Source organism: Pseudophryne corroboree, chromosome 2 (genome assembly GCF_028390025.1).
Source record: "Pseudophryne corroboree isolate aPseCor3 chromosome 2, aPseCor3.hap2, whole genome shotgun sequence".
Lineage (NCBI taxonomy): Eukaryota > Metazoa > Chordata > Amphibia > Anura > Myobatrachidae > Pseudophryne > Pseudophryne corroboree.
Window position 1 is genome coordinate 373,124,985 of NC_086445.1, and position 19,633 is coordinate 373,144,617.

The following is a 19,633-nucleotide window of genomic DNA, read 5'->3' on the forward strand; positions in this document are numbered from 1 at the left end:
CTTATAGCAGCACAAGACACCACCACTGGACTGATGTAGCAAAAAACAGCACTACTGGACAGGACTTATATGGCAGTACCCCTGGACTTATACGGCAGTACACCTGGAGTTGTACTGCAGTGTCAGAAATTATGGCACTTGAAAAAACTAGTCCCCAAACAGCACATGATGCAAAGAAGAAAAAGAGGTGCAAGATGGAATTGTCCTTGGGCCTTCCCACCCACCCTCATGTTGTATAAACAGGACATGCACACTTTATCAAACCAATCATTTCAGCAATAGGGTCTGCCACACGACTGTGGCTGAAATGACTGGTTTGTTTGGGCCCCCACCTAAAAGAAATCAATCAATCTCTCCTTGCACAAACTGGCTCTACAGAGGCAAGATGTCAACCTCATCCTCCAATTCCTCACCCCTTTCACTGTGTACATCCTCCTCCTCACCGAGTATAAATTCGTCCCCACTGGAATCTACCACCACAGGTCCCTCTGTACTATCTGTAGGCAATTGTTAGTAAAGGTCTTCCCGGAGGAATTTATAATTCATTTTGATGAACATCATCTTCTCCACATTTTGTGGAAGTAACCTCCTACGCCGATCGCTGACAAGGTTACCGGCTGCACTAAACACTCTTTTGGAGTACACACTGGATCGGAGGCAACTTAGGTAATATAAAGCCAGTTTGTGCATTGGCATCCAAATTGCCTCTTTTTCCTGCCAGTTTACGTACGGACTGTCTGACGTGCCTACTTGGATGCTGTCACTCATATAATCCACCACCATTCTTTCAAAGGTGACAGAATCATATGCAGTGACAGTAGACATGTCAGTAATCGTTGGCAGGTCCTTCAGTCCGGACCAGATGTCAGCACTCACTCCTGACTGCCCTGCATCACTGACAGCATGTGGGCTCAGAAATCTTATCCTTTTCCTCGCAGTCCCAGTTGCGGGAGATAGTGAAGGAGGAGCTATTGACGGGTCACGTTCCGCTTGAGTTGACAATTTTCTCACCAGCTGGTCTTTGAACCTCTGCTGGAAAGAGTTACAACATAGGCTTTAATCCTAGGATCGAGCACGGTAGCCAAAATGTAGTGCTCTGTTTTCAACAGATTGACCACTCTTGAATCCTGGCAAAGCGAATGAAGGGCTCCATCCACAAGTCCCACATATTTTGCGGAATCACTCCGTGTTAGCTCCTCCATCAATTTCTCCAGCTGCTTCTGCAAAAACCTGATGAGGGGAATGACCTGACTCAAGCTGGCAGTGTCTGAACTGACTTCATGTGTGGCAAGTTCGAAGGGTTGGAGAACCTTGCACAAGACAAAAATCATTCTCCACTGCGCTTGAGTCAGATGCATCCCTCCTTCTTTCCCTATATCGTAGGTGGATGTATAGGCTTGAATGGCCTTTTGCTGCTCCTCCATCCTCTGAAACATATAGAGTGTTGAATTCCACTTTGTTACCACCTCTTGCTTCAGGTGATGGCAGGGCTGGTTCAGGTGTATTTGATGGTGCTCCAGTCTTCAGCACGCAGTGGCTGAATGGCGAAAGTGGCCTGCAATTTTTAGGGCCACTGGCAGCATCTCCTGCATGCCCCTGTCATTTTTCAAAATATTCTGCACCACCAAATTAATTGTATGTGCAAAACATGCTGAGATTTGCCCAGATGTAAAGCAAGCACAATATTGGTGCCGTTGTCCGATATCACAAATCCCCAGAAGAGTCTAATTGGGGTAAGCCAATGTGCAATGAAGTCCCTCAGTTTCCATAAGAGGTTGTCAGTGGTGTGCCTCTTATGGAAAGTGGTGATACATAGCGTAGCCTGCCTAGGAACGAGTTGCGTTTGCGAGATGCTGCTACTGGTGCTGCTGCTGTTGTTGTTGCTGTGGGAGGCAATACATCTACCCAGTGGGCTATCACAGTAATATAGTCCTTAGTCTGCCCTGATACACTTGTCCACATGTCCGTGGTTTAGTGGACAGTGGGTACAACTACATTTTGTAGGACACTAAGGACACTTTTTCTGACGTCTCTGTACATTCTCGGTATCGCCTGCCTAGTGAAGTGGAACCTAGATGGGATTTTATACCGGGGACACAGTACTTTAAACAGTTCTCTAAATCCCACTGAACTAATAACAGATACCGAATGCACTTTTAACACCAACATAGCTATCAAGGCCTCAATAAATTCGCTTTGCAAAAGGATGACTGCTGTCATATTTCATCTTCCTCACAAAGGACTGTTGGACAGTCAATTGCTTAGTTAAAGTAGTACAAGTGGTCTTCCAACTTCCCCTCTGATATGACAATCAACTCTCAGCAGCAACAACAGCAGCAGCAGCAGCAGCAGCAGCAACAGCAGGCGTACCACTCAAGGATCCTCCAGAGGAATCCCAGTAAGGATAGGACTCCTCAGTCTTGCCAGTGACATGGCCTGCCGGACTACTGATGTTCCTGACTTATGAGGAAGTTGACATTGAGAGATTGGTGGTGTGGCTTGCAGGAGCTTGGGTACAAGATGAAGAAGGAAATTAGGTGTCAGTGGACTGCTTATGCTCTTACCAAAAGTTTCACAACTTGACACTGACTTATGATGAATGTGCTGCAGGTGACGTATAAGGGAGGATGTTCCTAGGTGGTTAACATCCTTACCCCTACTTATTACAGATTGACAGAAGCAACACACGGCTTGACACCTGTTGTCCGGATTTGTGGAGAAATAATTCCACACTGAAGATGTGGCTTTTTTGGTATTTTGCCCAGGCATCACAATGGGCTTCTTCATCCCATGGACAACAGGTGTCTCCCCCGGTGCCTTATTTAAAGAAACCACATCACCATCAGAATCCTCATTGTCAACTTCCTCCTCAGCGCCAGCAACACCCATATCCTCATTCCGGTGTACTTCAATAGTGACATCTTCAATTTGAACATCAGAAACTGGACTGTGGGTGCTCCTTCCAGCACTTGCAGGGGGTGTGTAAATGGTGGAAGGAGCCACCTCTTCCCATCCAGTGTTGGAAAGGTCAGGCATCACAACCACCTACACACTTGGACTCTCCTTGGGGGTTTGTGATACCATCTTAGAACGCACAGTTCTTTTCTATGTTTTTTCCAGCTTAATTATTTTCATTTTTCTGGCGGGAGGATGAGGGCTTCCATCATCATGGAAGCTGAACCACTAGTCATGAACATAGGCCAGGGCCTTAGCCGTTCATTGCCACTCCTTGTCGTAAATGGCATATTGGCAAGTTTACATTTCTCCTCATACCATTTCCATTTCTTTTTTTTGGTTCTTTTTACTGAATTTTGCATGCCCTCTACTATCACATTGGGCATCGGCCTTGGCAGACGACGTTGATGGCATTTCATTATCTATGTCATGACTGGTGGCAGCAGCTTCAGCACTAGTAGGAAGTGGTTCTTGATCTTTCCCTATTTTATCCTCCAAATTTTTGTTCTCCATTATTTTTCTGGAGTTATATAACCCTGGCCCTCATTCCGAGTTGATCGCTCGCTGCTGCTTTTAGCAGCAGTGCAAACGCTAAGCCGCTGCCTGCTGGGAGTGTATCTTATCTTAGCAGAAGTGCGATTGAAAGATTAGCAGAACTGCACAGGAAAAATTTCATGCCGTTTCTGAGTAGCTCCAGACCTACTTCTATCATGCAATGACTGCAGTCTGTTTAGTTTCTGGTTTGACGTCACAAACATGCCCTGCGTTCGGCCAGCCACTCCTGCGTTTTTGCCTGACATGCCTGCGTTTAGCACACTCCCTGAAAACGCAGATTTGCCGCCCAGAAACACCCACTTCTTGTCAATCATACTACGAACACTCGAGCGACTGAAAAACGTCGCTCGAGCTTGGGTAAAAAAGTTTTGTGTGAAAGTACTTAGCACATGTGCACTGCGTACCATGCGCATGCGCAGATTTGCTGCTTTTTCACTTGATCACTGTGCTGCGAACAACGGGAGCGAGCGATCAACTCGGAATGAGGGCCAATGGCCCTCATTCCGAGTTGTTCGCTCGTTCTTTTTCATCGCATCGCAGTGATTTTCCGCAAACTGCGCATGCGCAATGTTCGCACTGCGACTGCACCAAGTAAATTTGCTAAGACGTTTGGTATTTTACTCACGGCATTACGAGGTTTTTTCTTCGTTCTGGTGATCGTTGTGTGATTGACAGGAAGTGGGTGTTTCTGGGCGGAAACTGGCCATTTTATGGGAGTGTGTGAAAAAACGCTGACGTTTCTGGGAAAAACGCGGGAGTGGCTGGAGAAATGGGGGAGTGTCTGGGCGAACGCTGGGTGTGTTTGTGACGTCAAACCAGGAACGAAACTGACTGAACTGATCGCAGTGGCAGAGTAAGTGTCGAGCTACTCAGAAACTGCTTAGAAATTTCTATTCGCAATTTTGAGAATCTTTCGTTCGCAATTTTGCTAAGCTAAGATTCACTCCCAGTAGGCGGTGGCTTAGCATGTGCAATGCTGCTAAAAGCAGCTTGCGAGCGAACAACTCGGAATGAGGGCCAATATGCGGTACAGGATAGCGTACCTCTACACCACACAGGGCAAACCCTGTGACAATTATTTGGATTAAATATTAATAGACCCTTTATTTTGAGTAAATAATATATAGCACAGGACAGCACCACTGAATTTATTTATATGGCAGCACCACTGGACTGGATTATAACAGAATAATATGGACTTTGATGGAAATATATTGCTGGATCACTGGATTTGTACGCCAGTACCACTGGATTTATATGGCAGTACCACTGGACTGGATTTATACGCCAGTACCACTGGAATTATACGGCAATATCACTGGAATTATCCAGCAATATCACTGGAATTATATGGCAATATCACTGTAATTATACGGCAGGACTACTATAATTATATGGCAGAATTACTGGAATTATACGGCAGGATCACTGTAATTATACGACAAGATTAGTGGAATTATACGGCAGGATTACAGGAATTATATGGCAGGATCACTGTAATTATATGCCAGTACCACTGTAATTATACGGCAGGATGACTGGAATAATACGGCAGGATCACTGTAATTATACGGCAAGATACTGGAATTATACGGCAGGATTACTGGAATTATACGGCAATATCACAGGAATTATATGGCAATATCACAGGAATTATACAGCAGTATCACAGGATTATACGGCAGTATCACTGGAATTATACGTCAGTATCACAGGAATTATACGGCAATATCGCTGGAATTATATAACAGTATCACAGGAATTATACAGCAATATCACTGGAATTATACGGAAATATCACTGGAATTATACGGCAGTATCACAGGAATTATATAATAATATCACGGGAATTATACGGCAATATCACTGGAATTATATGCCAGTATCACAGGAATTATACAGCAATATCACAGGAATTATACAGCAATATCCCTGGAATTATACGGCATTATCACTGGAATTATACGCCAATATCACAGGAATTATACGGCAGTAACACTGGATATATGGCAGCAGAGGACACCACCACTGTTACTGGTCACTGGACTGATGCTCCACATACATTACCCCTGGTCTGATGCAATACAACACAGCAAAACTGCAAGGGACTTATACAAAAGCACTGGGGACATATAGCAGCAGAGGACTCCACCACTGTGACTGACTGGACTGATGCAGCATAAGACACTACACTGGACTGAGCAGCACAAGACAGCCTGGAATCGCCACCCCACTTTCCCGCCCACACAGACACTAAGGACACGTCCTCTCACTACACTCTCCAAGACTGGAGTGAAAATGGCGGTGATGCGTGGCTCCTTATATGGAATCCAAACCCCGCGAGAATCCGACTCGGGATGATGACATTTTGCCTCGTTCTGGTTTCCGAGTCAGGTGGGAAAACCCGAGCCTGACTCGGATCCGGGCTCGGATGGTAAAGTCCGTTAGGGTTCGGTTCGCAGGGACCCGAACCCACTCATATATATCTTGATGTGAAAAAGCTGAAAAAATACAGAGCATCAGTGACACCGCCTCCCCCTCATATAAACATGTAAAAAAGTTAAACATACATCTCTACTGGAGATCATCATGGACTTTAAGGCACTGCACCCAGGGTTAATGGGTTCATCTGGGGAAGGACACTTGGGATAATATCAGGTATTGTTCCCTGTCAACAACACCAACCAGAGATGTCCCAGGACATGGCCGCAAATAAGGGGGTGGAGTCTAATGGGGCATATGTCCCAGGTGCTGGATTTGAGGGGGCACTGAGACCTCGTCTGGCTTCCTAAGCCAGCTGGCTTCCTAAGCCAGCCACTCCCCCCCCCTTTCTGGGTGCTGTGCTCGGGGTCAGTGGTGGATCAATAGGGAGGCAATCACAGCCTGCAAGCACTTTGTCCTCCACTGCACTGCACTCCATTCATCCAGACTGTGGCAGACTTTATGATCAATATAAAATCTTCATGGTTAAGCACTGCTTTAAATACCAGCCACTAATCTAATCTATAAAAGAGTATTTTAATTTTAATTTATTTATTTTTTATAAAAAAAATTATAATGTGTGTATAATAAAATTGTAAATATACTGATTTGCCAGTGCTATCTTTTTTCTATATTGGTTCTTTCTTTTTCTGAGTGTTGTGATATCCCTCTTAGATGGCTGCAGGTGGATCAGTGGGTGTACTAAATTAGGTGTGGACAGCAGAGCTAACTACAGTACCATTTGATTGTTAAACGAAAATATAAATCTGCATACCAGGCGTGTGGAGCTGTAACAGGGGCCAGCTGCTGGAAGGCTGATATCTATGGTTCTGGGCATAGTACAGACACGCTGACAGTGCCCATGGAAAGGAGAGAGTCCCAGCTCTTGGAGCCTTTCTACAGAAAAAAACTCTAAAGGGCCCCATACACTACAATGATAATGCCCAATTTCATCCGATTTCAGGCATTCGGCCCGATATATCTGGTGAAATTGGGCATTTTGGAGGTGTTTCTGATCCGATCCGATGCGAATTCCTGTGAGCATCGGATCCTCCAGATTGAATGTGCTGCACTCGTGATATGTCAGACCCCACAGGCATGGCTGGGATCGCCAAGATGTACTGTATCATATGCAAAAAGCCAGATGGACATGTTGCAGTAGTGTATGGGGCCCTTTAGTCATACAGAACCCAAGACATCTCGCTGGGAAGAGCAATTAACAGGCTTGGATGGGGACCACTGCTTTGAAGTCGGATATCTTCGGTTCCCCAGGGCTGTTTATAAAAAATCTGGTACCCATGGAAAATGGGAACCTCAGCTATCACCATGTGGCCCTTATACTCCTGGGGCCCATGGGCAAGTGCCAATTGAGCCCATACAAAAAGATGGCCCTGCCCTGACCCAATATCCACATTGGTTGTGCATTCATATGACATACTGTACCATGTGATTTGTTCTCAAGTAATAAGTCATGTGATAGATGTATACAATAAAAGCTGACCTTATAACTTGTGTAGGATCAGCCCAATGCTAAACGTCTGCATTTAAAAAAAAAAATCTAAACTATACTACATTCAATTAGAGAAAGTATTCTCCAAAAATATTATATAAACATAGGGCCTCATGCTGAGTTGGATGTAAATGACATACAGACTCTTTCTCTTATGTACATCAATGTTGCTAAATGTGCAAAGACTGAAGCACCCACTTTTAGAGCCCATACATGCAGATTGATATGCCATATTCAGTCACAACATTAACACTTCCACCAGTCCTATAGCATTCTATGCACTTTAAGGTATTCCTTAAATATGTGAAGCATAAAATCATTAGAAGAAAGAGATGGTCTAGTGAAAACAATGTCAATGTAAAGGAAATCTATATCAATCTGCATTTTATAAAATACATTGAATTTTAAATATTGGTTGATAATAAATAACTTGAATCTATATATACAGTATTAAAGGCAAAAACCACTGATTCATGACAAAATCTCCTGAACCATAAGAACTAGGAACTTGAAATCTGGACAGTAGCTTGCTTTTGTGACATAGGCATCCACTAAGAAGGGATTTTTCAAAATTCCACCCAGAAAGGGGTTAAAAGGCTGTGAGATGATTATTGGGAATTCCCCCCTCACAGAGGAGAGTTAAGACAGCTCCGTTGCGCTTTACAATTAGAAACACAGTTATAGAACAAAACTGAGCAAAGACAGACAGACATAGAGGTAGGAAGGCCCTGCTCGCAAGCTTATAATCTATAGGGAAATAGGCATTGATACACAAGGATAGATGCTACCTGTTACAAAATGGTCCCCCAGATTGCTAGGTTCTTAATGGGTTGTATGATATGATCACCCAGCAATGTTGGAAGACAAAATATGTGAGGTTATGTGGAATGTACAGAGAGGATGTAACTGGATAGGGAAGCATTGAAGGTTATGTGGGTGGGTCTGGAATTTGGTAGGTTTTTCTGAAGAAATGCGTTTTCAGGGAAAAGGTTTGAACACTAGAAGAGAGTCTTATTGTGCGTGGGAGGGCATTCCACAGAGTGGGTGAAGCCCGGGTAAAGTCCTGTAATTTTGAGTGGGAACAGGTAATACATGTGGATGAGAGACGCAGATCTTGTGCAGAGCGGAGAGGTGTGGTAGGGAGATATTTTGAGATGAGTGCGGAGATGTATGATGGTGCAGTTTGGTTAATAGCCTTGTATGTAAGTAAAAGTCTTTTATATTTAACACAGTAGAATACCGGTAACCAATGGAGGGACTGATAGAGTGGATCAGTAGATGAAGAACGTCTAGCGAGGAAGATTACATCGCAGCTGCATTTAAAATGGATTGTAGTGGTGAGAGCCTATGTTTGGGAAGACCAGTAAGGAGACTATTACATTAATCAATGCGGGAGATGATGAGTGCATGGATTAGAGTTTTTGCAGTGTCTTGTGTAAGATAAGGGCATATTTTGGATATGTTTTTTAGGTGCATGTAACATAATTTAGAGACAGATTGAATGTGTGGAACACAGGAGAGTTCAGAATCAAAGGTGACACATAGGCAGCGAGCTTGTGGGGTAGGGTGGATAGTCGCATTGTCATCGGTTATGGAGATATCAGGTTGGTGACTACTCTTGGCTGGTGGGAAAATGATTAATTCTGTTTTGGAAATGTTGAGCAAATGCATGTGGCAATGTTACATGTGTGTGTGTGTTTTGTTTTACCATATTCTCCGGTAGTATGTGTCCATGGCATTAGGAGTCATCAGGCCTCCTTTGTTTGACTGTTGTACTAGTCTGTCCTGAGGTTCTGCCCTCCTGACTCTATGATGAGTCAGGTGTTAGTTAGTTAGTTAGTTAGTTAGTTAGTTAGTTAATCAATACTGGTAGGTTAATTGGCTCTCAACAAAATTAACCCTAGCGTGAATGTGTCTGTGTGTACATGTGATAGAGCAGTGGTTCTCAAACTCGGTCCTCAGGACCCCACACAGTGCATGTTTTGCAGGTCACCCAGCAAGTGCACAGGTGTATTAATTACTCACTAACACATTTTAAAAGGTCCACAGATGGAGCTAATTATTTCACTTGCGATTCTGTGAGGAGACCTGCAAAACATGCACTGTGTGGGGTCCTGAGGACCGAGTGTGAGAACCTGTGTGATAGAGAATATAGATTGTAAGCTCCACTGGGGCAGGGACTGATGTGAATGGGCAAAATATTCTCTGTACAGTGCTGCGTAATATGTGTGTGCTATATAAATAACTGGTAATAATAATAATAATTACAATGTGAACAAGACCTGACATCTCCTTATTTAGCCTGCTGGATCCCATATCTCAGTGCTAGTCAATGATGTTTTCTGGGCTTAGAGAAAGAAGTTGCTGTTCCTGTCTGTTATCTGATTTCTGTTCTTTGTTCATGTATCTTGTCATATTCAGTACTGCCTCAAGGAAGTGCGTCTCATACCAGCCCTGTGTCTCTGTGCCTGGACCCTGTCATTTATTATATATTCATCCTGGTTCATTTGTCATTAAATATCCAAATTCAATCTGGTGCTTGCTGCTGAATCTCTTTAGTTATATTTGATAATATTTTGTTTCCAAAAAATCATGCCCCATCTGTGTATACCTGCCGTGTCTTTGTTGATCTGTACCACTAATTATCTGCACCACAAGTTTATCTGCATTTTCTGCCACATGGGTTCTTCCAAAATAAACTTCTCATTGTGTTTACTGCAATCACCTGGACTTTGTGATTTTGCTACACTCCTGGGGAAACACATAACAGGTATATTACATGAATGTGATCAAGTATCTTCAATATGCTCTGTTTTGCTTAGCTAGGAATGTCATCTGGGGACCTAAAGATGAGACATTTAGGAGGAAGCAAAATAATGTCACAGTTATAGATCTGGGGTGCAAAGACTTCAAGGTGTAGTTCAAGGTCTTGCAGCCCCTGAAAGTTGTTGCTGAGTCCTCTATGCCCCACTATCCTCAGTTGCCTGAACACATGTCCATTCACAGATACATTTAATTTTTACAATAACAGGCAATGTTCTTTCTGCTTCCGATGCAAGGCCTCTCCCATATTTATCGACTGCATGCACACTTCAAAAGGTCTCGCTACTGGGGACAGTGGTTACTGCTGAGGACAGTGGTTCTAGGTAAGGCACTGTCATGTGGATGCCACAGCTAAATGGTTGGCATGATTCCCTCATAAGCAGGAGGTGGAGGTTTGGAGGTGCGGGTTTTTTAAGGGGTTTCATCTCTTGATAAACCCAAGATTTTGAAGTCAGCTTTTTGACTTGCTCCATATGGTAAAATAAAAGGTCTCATAGGTTGGGATGCATTGTTGGGCCTTTTGACTCATCTTTTTTTCATGTATTTAGTTATTTCACCAGTACACACTTGGCTATTCAGTTAAGGATGTGATATGATTCGATTCTGGAGAATTTCTGCTGTGTGGGTTAACAGTTAACAATTGGATTATGCTTTGGATATTGTAAGGTTTTATGGAATTGGTACCTCTATTACCGCATTCAGACCGCAAATGCCGGATCCTACCCGGTAAGACAAACGTGTACTTACCGGGTGGGATCCGGCATTTGCGCTCCGCTGCTGGCTTTCCGACCTGGCAATATACCGGGTCGGTTGCCATAGCAGCGGAGGGAGCAGCAGCATTAGGGGCGGGTGTGGAGGCGGCGCCGGGAGATGAGCTCATCTCCTGCGCCGCCTCTCCCTATGCTGTGAATGGGAACCGTGTCGCATCGACACGGCTCCCATTCACACCGCACCTGACCCGGTAATCAACCCGGGTAAAACCCTTCTTTTTTACCGGGTTGAATTACCGGGTCAGGCGACCCGCTAAATCGTCAAAGGACCTTTCACATCGCACACTGACCCGGTTTGACACGGCAATATGCCGTGTCGATACCGGGTTATTTGTGCGATGTGAAAGGAGTATATGTCTGCTCTCCCTGCATCCTGATTCAAGTTCATGGTGTTTTGGTTTGAAAATGGGTTTTATACTATAGTGACAGATTCCTGTCTTTGCCTGTTGAAATCAAGAGGGATCTCTCGGTTTGGGATGATTTCCTGTTGCAATTTAATGGGATCCTTTTCTGGATCTTTACCATGTTACCTACTGCACATTTGCAGCTGCTCATTGACAAAGTTGACTCTAGAGATTTTCAGGGCTTATTTGGGTGGGACATGGTTTACCACCCCATGTCCCTTGGAGTGGGAGCAGAAGGATTTACCAGGACTCCTATCTTCTACTGCTACTGTGTTTTGAATATTAGAGATTTTTATAAGTTTGGCATCATTTAAACCCAGTGGCTGGGATAGATTTGGCCTTTAGTGTATGTAGGTTGGTTGAAGAGTGTAGTGTTGGTGGTTATGTTATGGACAGGTCGGCAGTCCTATGGGATTCATGTTATGTGGAGTTATGGTGGGGGAAGCTTTTATATGTGGCAGTTACTAGATCTCAGATCTAAGGCCTACATTTAAGTTATGGGACTTCAACATGCGGCCTTCCAGCTGCTGTGGAACTCTACTTCCCAGCATGCCCTGCCTCAGTTTTAACATAACTGTATAGAAAAACTGTGGCAGGGATGTGTAGTTTCACAGCAGCTGGAGGGCCACAGGTTGAAGACCCATTTGATTAAGGGTTATTCATAAATAATAAATATATAAAAATGTTTCCAATTTTTATCAATTTTTTTTTATTCAATATGGTTAAGTTTATCAGTTGCATTTGTACATGGGGGTCACAATCTTTCATCAGCTGATTCTGTTGGCCATTTATAGCAGTTTGCTTCTAAAAAAGTGAGAGGAAGTGGGAAAGGAAGATAGATATTGAGAGAGAGAATAGGATACAAATACACAAATCACTTCCATGGAATACAAAATAAACATCTATATACTATACTTGTCAGGAGTGTGTGCTTTAATCTTTAATTTGCTAAATATATTTCTTCATTTAATTTCTTCATTTAATAAACAAGTCTGTATGGAGGTGTGGAATACAGAAATATAACAAATACAATTACACAAATATACACACTGACACATTGGCTTCTGATAAAATTCTGTTATGTGGGGTGTTGTCCATCCATAAGGGGATACGGTCGTTAGGTCGACACAGCTTAGGTCGACTGTCATTAGGTCAACCACTGGAGGTCGACATGCATTAGGTCGACATTGTCCATAGGTCAACATGGTCATTAGGTCGACATGCACTAGGTCAACAGGTCAAAAGGTCGACATGAGTTTTTCACTTTTTCCCATTTTTGGACTTTTTCATACTTTGACAATCCACGTGGACTACAACTGGGAACAGTAATCTGTGCCGAGCGCAGTTGTAGCAGAGCAAGGTACCTTGCCCGAAGCATGGCGAGCAAAGCGAGCCATGCAAGGGGACATGGTGCACTAATTGGGGTTCCCCGTCACTTTACGTAGAAAACAACACCAAAAAAAGTCCCAAAACCCATGTCAACCTTTTGACCTGTCGACCTAGTACATGTCGACCTAATGACCATGTCGAACTAATGATCCTGTCAACCTAATGCATGTCGACCTTCCATGGTCAACCTAATGACTGTCGACCTAAGTTGAGTCGACCCAACACCCCATACCCATCCATAAGGTAGGGAATATAGGAAGTTATAGTATTTAGTACGGATTGCAAATTCTGCTAGAAAGCAGAATTTGCAATCCGTTCTTTCACATGCTGGGGGCCGCCCATCGCAGGGCAAGGCCGCCCAGCATGCTAGATGGTGGTCGCATCAATAAGCGATGCGACCTGAATAACAACCTTAGTTTGTAATATCCACTGGGGCAGTAATTGTTGAGAATAATTATTCTATGTAAAGCACTTCATAATGTGTAACCACTATATAAATAACTTAATAAATAGTAAATCTAATCTAATCTTATATGTAATAATTAAAGTTATATTAAACTTATTCAATCTTGATCATATACTCTGAATGTAATATAAAATAGCAGTGGACATTCAACTATTATATTTACTATGACAGCAAATCTGTTCAAACAATATGCATTCTATATTTCTTCCATCTAATTGTAATGCAGTGTGATCTGTGCAAGATCAAATTAGATACATAAAGGAATGACTTTGGGCTGAAAGCACTCCAATTATCAACAGGCATTTTAAAGTATTTAAACCATTTAACTACGTTATTATTCCCATACTTTGCAAATGAAGATGTTGCTTTAATTGTTCCTGTACAACTAGTGTGTACTTAGAAAATGCCCCAAAGTGTACCTGAGGCAAGATGACAATTTCCATTCTCTAAACTAAACAATATTCATTTTTAGATTTACTCTATGCAACATTCATATTTGCATTTTGTCTTAATATTTTAGCACAATGGTTTCTTTTTAGTACAGATGAGTATTTATGCAGTCCTTTCCTTTATGTCTTTGTCAACCGATACTAAATAAAAATGTAATATGAAAATATCTACAGTAGTTCCATTTTATTGTTGTTGTGTTATCTATATAGTTTTCTGTTGTGAACCTTGGATTTCAGTGTACAAGAGTCTAAAATAAAATCAGCTATTAAAAATAAGTTCTATTACAAATCATGTTTTGTAGGTCTTAGAAAATACGATGATAAATTTTTCAGCATGCAGCTAGTACAGTAGGTGGATTATTTTTTACATTTTCTGTGACCATGGGGTCCATGTACAGTACTTAGGAGAGATATGGGGGCTAAACAAAAAAACCCTGTTCATATTGTTTCTGGATATGTACAGATACAGCCACGCTTGATTGCACCGTGGAAATGCATTGTGCAAATGCAACAATTTGCACCTTGCACGTGTAGTCGTTGCCACAATGTGTGAGCACGTGCATATGCAACAATGTAGGGGAATACATCTGTACTAAAGGAATTTTCTCTGTCTGCAGCCTACTAGAGGTAAGTGGAGGCTAGGATATTGTGCTGCTGCAGGCATTTATTGCAGCGCTAAAGGTACCAGAAGAGAGGTCACTTACAGTTGGGTGTCTTCTCAGCGTCGGTTTCCTCACCTCTAGCTGCAGATAACTGCTTTTCCTCGCTGATGAAGCTGAAAGCGAGCTTTGTCAATAATGTTTGTTTAAAAAAATGTCTGCTCTGCTGCAGCTACATAGGAATGGACCCAGGAAAGAGGTTAGTACACAGCATACTTGCCTACTTTCCCAGAACACCCAAGAGGCTCCCAAAAATTGGGTGGCACTCCCGGCCACCCAGAAAACTGGGCAAGTGTCACACATCTAGCTCAGCCCCACACCCTACGCTTTCCTCTGCTCATGAAAAATGGGTAGGGTGATGATGCTGATAATAGATGAAGCAGGATCAGCTTTTTCTTCACAATTACTGTATTTTTAGTACATGAAACCCTGTGACCCTTTAAGTGGCCATAACAATATCACAAAAATTAACTGAATGTCAACCATGCACTATCAATTACTCTTATCTGCAGCATAATGTATATTGCTCTCAGAGTAACACTGAAATCCATAATTATTATTAATTTCTTTAAAAACAGTTTCTTATATAGCACAGCAAATTCCGTTGTGCTTAATGATCTAGAATACTCACAAATACTGTATCTTAGCACATTGATTGTGTGATAATATGTTCTATTGTAGACTTATATTTCCAAACCTCAAGCAAAATGTTGATGGAGATGTGATCTTGATCAGAACAGGCAGCGATGTGTGTAAAATGATGTATTGCAGCAATAACACATACAGTAAGTAGAGAAAACAATAATAAGGCAAACTGTAATGGATCATATAATTAGAAACATTATGGAGCAAGGTAGGTACTTTATTTATGAAATATAACACATTATTTAATTAAGTGAAGTCAATTGTGCTGAATAAATGCATTATATAAGTTTAAAACAAGTTATAATAATGTTTATTTTATGTCCTGCTTTTTACATATATGGCATCCACCCATATGAATGTTTGAATTTTCTTTTCCTCCCCCACTTCAATCATATTCATTATTCCTAAAACTCTCACTAGACACAAAAAACACATTCACATTGCATCTAACTCAATCACAGTCAAGCAGCAATGTCTATAAAATCAAGAAACTTCCTTAATAAATTAATAAACCACTGCAAACATATATAATTTATAACACAACAGTCTTTCCCGACTTGTTATACTATACATGAGACTCCATATTATAAAAAATACGTTTATATCCAAGTATAATGGAACTTTTTTCCATATACTATAGAATAACTTCTTTATATTTACACATAATCACTCAATTACTTATATAAGTCCCACTGTATTACTTGAAGTGATATCGAGGAAAATAATTTCAAAACAAAATATGATATCCTCAGTCGTTATTGATGGTAGTCTATATCATACCTCCTACCTGTTTCCAATTTAGGTGAGACAGTCCAAAAACTGAGGGCTCTCTCACTGTCCCATATGTATCCTGACATGGTTTAGCTGGGAGTCAACTCCCATTCAGGAGCAACACCGAATGAATGTTTGAAATGGATGATACTATTTAGTATGTTTAATGAGTTGAAGCACATTTAACACTCATGCTTAACAAATGCTTAACATACTTCCAGAGATGTGGTCACACCATCACCATAATGTAACCAAACCCAAATCAGATCCCACTGATCAAAAGTACATACCAGCTGTTATGATTCTTGGCTGTGAATTGTGAAAGGTATGGTCTAAATGCAGAACATGTTTCAAATGTAATAATAATAATAATAATAATAATAATAATAATGCACGCCCTGAGAAAAGTTTTTAATTATGAGCAGAACATTTTAATCACTGAAATTTAGCAGAATGAATATGTGAAGAAAAGCAAAACCAGCAGACTTTTTCTTTCACTTACTCCATCCTGCGCAACAGGAATGAAATGTGGACTTTGGTAGTTTCCAATATCTTGTTTGATGTTACTAACCAATCAGATGCTGACAAAATGATTCATATTAGTAATCAAATATACATTTTCAAAACTCAGTGAACATTAAATTGTTGGCAGATGTTGGCAAATGAATGGCACAGCATGCACCTGTAATTTATAAATGATCAATTAGCCACACACAAACGTCACGTTTTCTAGAATCACATTTATCAAGAACACAAGCTGCAACACTTAAGAGATAACTGATTGGCTGAGATTTAAAACTTGGTCAGACAAGAGTATACAAAATAAATGTATGATTCATGGGGGTCCGAATTAAAGCGCAAATCAACAAGATAATGTGTAAGCAGAATTTCCTAATAATTTTTACTCTCAACATGTGGTTTGTACCCTTCTCTTCTCTTTATTATAGATTTATTTTCAAGCATTTATCACTGAACCACAATTCTGCCTAGTTCAAAGTCATCAATTCAGGTGATCCATTTTTCCATATATGTAACGCGACAGAAATTGCCAAAGAATTAACATGTAGAAAATGCCTCAAATTGGTTTCCATTCTTTCCTACAATACAGTATGTTGCTTAATAAATGACAGTTCCTCTAAATCAAATATATGGCTAGGAAAACTGACTAGGTCAGTGATATATTGCTATTGCTGGATATAACATTTAGCTTAAAGCCCAGTTGCTATGTTAATGTTGTTCTAAATTATGGACAACTTCTTTGAAGTTATTGATTCCTACAGTATAAGTTGTATCATTTAGGTGGACAGCTGAATTGTAGAAACATAATATTGTAGCAGTGACTTAAAGCTGTTTCTATAAGAAAGGTTTACCACTATTTCCTGTGGTCATAAAATATATGATTACAGCTTTGTAGGCTATTCAGAAAATTCTAACTTATTGTATTGATCTGGTAACTAATTTACACACTCCAGTTGCTCTCATTTAATCTTCAGCCTTATTAAATGGGAATGTTTTACCTGATAGTTGCTTGGAAACCCTCCTCCTCCTCCTGATTATTAAAGATGCCACCACATCATGCAGTTTAAGGGAGAGAGCAGAGCTGCTGCACATGCCCAGTGGTAGCAGCTTCTTCTACCAAGTTTTCTGTGTGTGGATCTGAGTCCTCATACAGTGCACTGGACCAGAGAGTAGCTGCCAGGAAGAAGAGACAGGAGCCTTATCATGAGGTGGGAGAATATGTGCTTAGAAAGTACAGTTCTGTCCTACTGATTCTATAATGATTGTGTATTTATTATGTGATGTTTAACCTTTTCCTGACCACTTATTTTATTTATATTAGTTTAATATGGTTGAAACAGCCTATACTATAGACCAGTGATTTTCAACCTTTTTCCATTCGGGGCACGCCGAACAAAATTCTAAAATTGCCAAGGCACACCATCAGTACCCCACGAACAACCCCCCCCCCCAAAAAAAAAAAAAAAAAAACACCAAAAAAAAAAAAAACAACAACACACTTTGGCCCACATGGGGACTTAAAACACACATTGGTCCCCACAGTAATTGCACATATTGTCCCCCCACAGCAATTACACACATCCCCCCCACAGTAATTACACATATTGTCCCGCCACATTAATTGCACGTATTGTCCCCCCACAGTAATTACACATATCATCCCCGCCCAGCAATTACACACATTGCCCCCCCCCCCCCACACAGTAATTACACACATGGGCCCCCCACAGTTATTACACATATTGGCCCCCACATTAATTCTGCACACTGTTCACACAGCTATTACTGTAAAATTCATACAAACACACTGGACCATACCTGTAAGGTTTCAGTATCACTTTTGCTTTTGCCTCTCCCTCCCTCAGCGTCAGCCGGCAGGGGTTAATGCATCCGTGAGCAGTGAGGTGCAGCAGGGAGCAGCACTTTGCTGGCGGCTGGCAGGCAGGGGTTAATGCAGCCGTAAGCAGTGAGGAGCAGTAGGGAGCAGCACTTGCCTGGCGACGGCAGCGGAGGGCGGGCAGCCGGGCTTGCGGCGGGCGGGTGGACAGGCGATGTGTCACGCTGCGTTGCCAAAGTTCACCAGTGTGATGACGGGCAGCGCATCTCTGGCGGCACATCTGAAAGCCACTGGCGGCACACCAGTGTGCCGCGGCACAGTGGTTGAAAACCACTGCTATAGACCATGGGTCTTCAACCTGCAGCCCTACAGCTGCTGTGGTACTTCACATACCAGCATGCCCTGCCACAGTTTTGCTATTAAGACATGCTAAAACTGAGACAGAGCATGCTGGGATGTGTAGTTCCAAGCAGCTGCAGGGCCACGGGTTGAAGACTAATGCTATAGGCCATCTAAAGCAGGCATGTCAAACTCAAAATCCCAACTGGGCCGAATATTCAAGGTATAAGTCTTGTGTGGGCCGCAAGAAGAACAAAAAGAGTTCGGGAGCTGTGATATTCCCCCTGCTATATAATTGTGTGGTCCCCTATCCTCTATATATTAATAATACCACATACCATATCAGTGTGAGCCGGGAGCTGTGACATTCCCTGCTCATATATCATTGTGTGGTCCCTTCTACTCTTACTTTAATTAATATATAAATATATATATATATATATATATATATATATATATATACACAGACATGTACGAGCGGCAAAACGGTCACAGGATGTCCAGAGCCCTGGACTTCAGCTGACATCAGTCAGAACAGACCACACCAATTAACCCTTCACTGTGTCAAAACATTTACAGAGATCTGGAATACATGAAAAAATATAAATATATACTGAATTAACCATTTTGCACATGTGGTTGTTTGTTTGCTATAAAGGTAAGAATGTACTGTTCATGTTTGTAAAGCCTGACGACGGTTGTAATAAATACCGAAACGTTGCAATTGATGGGTTGAGGTCCCATTCATTTATGTAAGTCCTGTGAGTGCCGCTCGTTCATGTCTGTATATGATTCAGGGGAATTCCCTATTTGAGAAGGCACCGGCATTTATTTTGAATAACTAACTGGAGTGCCGAATGCATATTGATCTATATATATATATATATATATAAAAAACACCATAGGTGCCGATTCTGTGGGTCCTCTCGGGCAAGAGCACCCACGGAGAATGATGAGCACCCACGGAAGCAGCTCTATGCAGGTCCTTACAGTCACCGCCTGCGCTCACCCCCGCTGGCATCTAATTGAATGTTGGCTGAGGGAAGCTGAAGTGCCATGCC